Below are 5,185 nucleotides of genomic sequence, written 5' to 3'. Positions count from 1 at the left end.
GCATGCTCAGTTCCCTCCTGTACTCCCTGTTCACCCACGACTGCATGGCCAGGCACGACTCCAACCTCATCATTAAGTTTGCAGATGACACAACAGTAGGCCTGATCACTGACAACGACGAGACAGCCTATAGGGAGGAGGTCAGAGACCTGGCCGGGTGGTGCCAGAATAACAACCTATCCCCTTTTGGCATGGGTCCTGAGATCCTCAAACTGTTCTTTTTATTTTTTTACCTTTATTTAACTAGGCAAGTCAGTTAAGAACAAATTCTCATTTTCAATGACAGCCTAGGAACAGTGGGTTAACTGCCTGTTCAGGGGCAGAATGACAGATTTGTATCTTGTCAGCTCAGGGGTTTGAACTTGCAACCTTGCGGTTGCTAGTCCACCGCTCTAACCACTAGGCTACCCTGCCACCCCAAAACGCTATCTGCATTGTGTCCCACCATCCACCACCCGCCAACCCCTCTTTTACGTTACTGCTACTCTCTGTTTATCATATATGCATAGTCACTTTAACCATATCTACATGTACATACTACCGCAATCAGTCTGACTAACCGGTGTCTGTATGTAGCCTCGCTACTTTTATAGCCTCGATACTGTATATAGCCTGTCTTCTACTGTCGTTTTATTTCTTTACTCACCTATTGTTCCCCTAATCCATTTTTTTGCGCTATTGATTAGAGCCTGTAAGTAAGCATTTCACTGTAAGGTCTACTTTACACCTGCTGTATTCAGCGCACGTGACAAATAAACTTTGGTGCAAATCTCCTAGAGATGAACGTACTTGGTACAAAAAGTGCAAATCAATCCCAGAACAACAGCAAAGGACCTTGTGAAGATGGTGGAGGAAACAGGTACAAAAGTATCTATATCCACAGTAGAACGAGTCCTATATCAACATAAAGCCACTCAGAAAGGAAGGTCGCTCAGCAAGGAAGAAGCCACTGCTCCAAAACTGCCATAAAAAAGCCAGACTACAGTTTGCAACTGTACATGGGGACAAAGATCGTACTTTTTGGAGAAATGTCCTCTGGTCTGATGAAACAAAAATAGAACTGTTGGCCATAATGACCATCGTTATGTTTGGAGGAAAAAGGGGGTGGCTTGCAAGCCAAAGAACACCATCCCAACCGTGAAAGACGGGGGTGGCAGCATCATGTTGTGGGGTGCTTTGCTGCAGGAGGGACTGGTGCGCTTCACAAAATAGATGGCTTCATGAGATAAGAAAATTATGTGGATATATTGAAACAACATCTCAAGACATCAGTTAAAGCTTGGTCTCAAATGGGTCTTCCAAATGGACCACCAAGCATACTTCCAAAGTTGTAGCAAATTGGCTTAAGGACAACAAAGTCAATGTATTGGAGTGGCGATCACAATGCCCTGACCTCGATCCTATAGAAAATCTGTGGGCAGAACTGAAAAAGCATGTGCGAGCAAGGAGGCCTACAAACCTGACTCACACCAGCTCTGTCAAGAGGAATGGGCCAAAATTGACCTAACTTATTGTGGGAAGCTTGAGGAAGGCTACCCAAAACCTTTGACCCAAGTTAAACATTTTAAAGGCAATGCTACCAAATACTATTTGAATGTATGTAAACTTCTGACCCACTGGGAATGTGATGAAAGAAATAAAAGCTGAAATACATCATTCTCCCTACTATTATTCTGACATTTCACAGTCTTAAAATAAAGTGGTGATCCTAACTGACCTAAGACAGGGAACTTTTACTTGGATTAAATATCAGTAATTGTGAAAAACTGAGTTTGAATGTATTTGGCTAAGGTGTATGTAAATCTCCGACTTCAACTGTATATCTCCTCACTAACTTCAAGCATCAGCTATCTGAGCAGCTTACCGATCGCTGCAGCTGTACATAGCCTATCTGTAAATCGCCCATCCAACTACCTACCTTATTCCCATATTGTTTTTATTTACTTTTTTTGCTCTTTTGCACAACAGTATTTCTACTTGCACATCATCATCATCTGCACATCTATCACTCCAGTGTTAATTTGCTAAATTGTAATTACTTCGCGACTATGGCCTGTTTATTGCCTTACCTCCTTACTCCATTTGCACACACTGTATATAGATTTTTTTAATTGTGTTATTGACACCTACTTTTGTTTATTCCATGTGTAACTCCGTGTTGTTGTTTTATGTCGCACTGCTTTGCTTTATCTTGGCCAGGTCGCAGTTGTAAATGAGAACTTGTTCACAACTGGCCTACCTGCACAAATAAAGGTGATTTTATTTATTTAGATTTATTACCATAATTGAATATGGTCAATTTCAAACATTTTTATCTAACATAAACATACTGTTGACATGTAGGCTATGGTGTAATGGAATGTTTTGCCTTGTGTGGTAGGTTTTGTGGGTTTTGACACTCTTATGTAGGTGTTATAACCAGCCATAAAATAACGCAATACAGTGTTATGACCATATTATAACTGACAAGTTATGTCAGCCGTTATGACATATTATGACATGGTTATGACTGTGTCATAATGTTTTATGACGCTGGATGTCAAGTACAGTGTTACCAAAGTGAGTCGTAAACAGCAAATGTGAGTCAACAACAAACAACAACAATTTTTATTGGGTTTTCCAAATAGCATAATCAAGAAAATGTTTGGAGATTATGATGGTACCACATTTTTTAAATAACACACTCTGATGCGGCATTTATATGTTCTGAAGCCAATCTTCACTATGGCTCCCCTTACGCTACTCTGAGCTGAGCAGACACAAGCTTGTTCCTATTCAGCCTGTTGGCCTCTGTAAGAGGAAGAGAATACAGTAGCTGTGGCCAAAATGAGTATGTCACCATCACTTTCAAGTGAAAACCTTGTTAAGTCTCACGGCTCACAGCTATTATCCCGATTATCTTAAAAATCGATTCAGCAGCGACACACATGAGATGCATGAAAGCCTTGAAAAGTAAGATTCCTCCAAAAATCCACCTCTCTTCAAGCGTTTCAGGAAAATGTTTGGGAAGAGAAATGACACTAATTCCAGCCTCATCTAGGTTTCTGAGTATTGTGACCTCCAAGGTAATTCTGTGAAAGCCAGCCTTGTCTGGCTCAAGTCAGGTCAACACTTATTTTTTCAGATAATAGTAGATGATTAAGGAATTTACTGAACTTTTGTCAGGTCAAAGCTAAAAGGTTCCACAAAGCTATTACCAAATGATGTGTGTATTCAAGTGAATAGTGCTGATTTTAGCAAACTCAAACTAAAACTAAGGCTGGAATTGTATTGAGCCACATTTCATTTTTCTGCAATAATCTTTTACAGTTGTGTTTGAGTTGCACAGCAGTATGTGCTAGGTGTTGCTGAGTTGGGGATGTTTTAACCATATAGAGATTGTATAGAAATAATGTTGTTGTGTTTCTTGCCCAGACCTGCGCTTCAAGCGTATGATTAGGGGCTCCCTGGCCCCTCATGTCCCTGGCAGGCCATGGTCTACCTGAGTAAAAGCGTCATGAACGGGGGCTTCGCTGGGGAGCTCTAATCTCTGACCGCTGGGTCCTGACGGCTGGCAGGAACTTGTTTGTCAGGAAGAGTAGACAGGACACCCAGGGGTAAGAACCAATCATCCCCAAGGTGTACTTAGGCATCACGCGACAATCCCAAGCCGATGACTCCAAAGAAGTTGCTGTAGAAAAGGTGAGCTAGTATGCCCATTACCATCTCTTTCAAACAATATTCAGACAATTCAGTATTTTCAGCAAGCAGAACTGCACTGGGCTCTCTCACCTACATCATCATGTTCAGTCTTACAGGTAGTTAGAGCACAAATACAGTAGATCATCAAAAAGAGGTCCTATGAATTATTCCCTTCCCCCTTCTAGGTGGTTCTGCACCCAGGCTTCCAGAACGTGTCAGACTGGGACAACGACCTGGCTCTGATTCAGCTGAAGGAGCCATTCACACTGAGCGAGGATGTGATGCCCATCCCTCTGCCTGAGAGGGGTGAGGACCTGGTTGAGGCAGCCCAGGAGAAAGGCATCATCACAGGCTGGGGTTGGGGGGTCCTCTTCACCCCCACTGAGTCACTGAGACACCTGGTATTGCCTGTGGCATCGCATAGCTCCTGTAAGGCAGAGTACAACTCTGGCGGCCAAGTGCTGAGCAGCACTCCAACCGTAGATGACAACATGTTCTGTACTGGAGCCAGCAAGTACCAGGAGAATGTGTGCTTTGGGGACGCAGGCGGTGCCCTGGCATTCCAGGACCCCAAAGACGGCAGAGTGTATGCTGCAGGGATCCTGTCCTTCGATAAGACCTGTGCCGTGCAGAAATACGCTGTCTACATGAAGCTCTCTGCCTACATGCCTTGGATCAACAGTGTCCTCAGGGGCGACAGTGAGACATCAGCCAGTCTCCGCTCCAGTGTAATGTCTGAGATGTATTCGAGGCAGTTGTAGCCTCCATTCAGCACAGTTTCAGATATGAGAGCCGGGGCTCATAATCTCCATTATGCCTTTGCTAACAAAGTCATTTTCTGACTTGATCTTGTCAAACTCTCTCAAGACTTTCATTGAGTGTATCTTCCGATTTTCAATAAATTCATCTCTCCTAAGAAGTTTGGTTTCCGATGTTTCACCTTGTAACTTTTATTCAGATTTTCTTCAACTCATATTAGAATGCTGGGAAACATGTTTTAGATAATCTCTACAAGCTGTAAGATGAGAGCATGTTAGAGCCATTAAAACAAGTAGCCTAAAGCCAGGACATGAGACAATTTAAAAGTTAATTTAAGCAATGGAATTATTAAGGACAAATTGTTATCTGGCCAAGGAGGATATTGTGTTGAGACCAGCAAGGATTTTTAAGTGGATTTGTCATGAAAATCATCCAAGAAGGAAATAACTTGTTCTAAAATAGAGCTGCATAAACGAGGGTCTAGAATCCCTCCCAGCAGGGGAATGGAGGTCCTGTCACTCCTGGTTAGTGACTAATTTAAATACAGAAGACAAAAGGCTTGTCACCATAGCTCAACACTAGTTAATAGCTCTCTTGCTTTGGAGCAGCCTGCTATACCACAATCTGTTCAGTTTCAACAAGAGATATCTCAGAAATGGCGCTGAAGAGTATGGCTGACGTTTTACATGCCCGTAATCAATTATGCTATTTTGTTCATTTTTCTGCGTTGTTTGTAACCTTTTTT

At 42.5% G+C, this 5,185-nt stretch overlaps 1 pseudogene; it reads left to right on the top strand.

The window, feature by feature from the left end:
• Positions 1-843: 843 nt before the first annotated feature.
• Positions 844-4,592, top strand: LOC135567018 (haptoglobin-like; annotated as a pseudogene).
• The last annotated feature ends 593 nt before the right edge of the window (positions 4,593-5,185 follow it).

The sequence above is a fragment of the Oncorhynchus nerka genome, unplaced genomic scaffold (assembly GCF_034236695.1).
Source record: "Oncorhynchus nerka isolate Pitt River unplaced genomic scaffold, Oner_Uvic_2.0 unplaced_scaffold_2765, whole genome shotgun sequence".
NCBI lineage: Eukaryota > Metazoa > Chordata > Actinopteri > Salmoniformes > Salmonidae > Oncorhynchus > Oncorhynchus nerka.
This window is presented reverse-complemented; position numbering and strand designations above follow the sequence as displayed.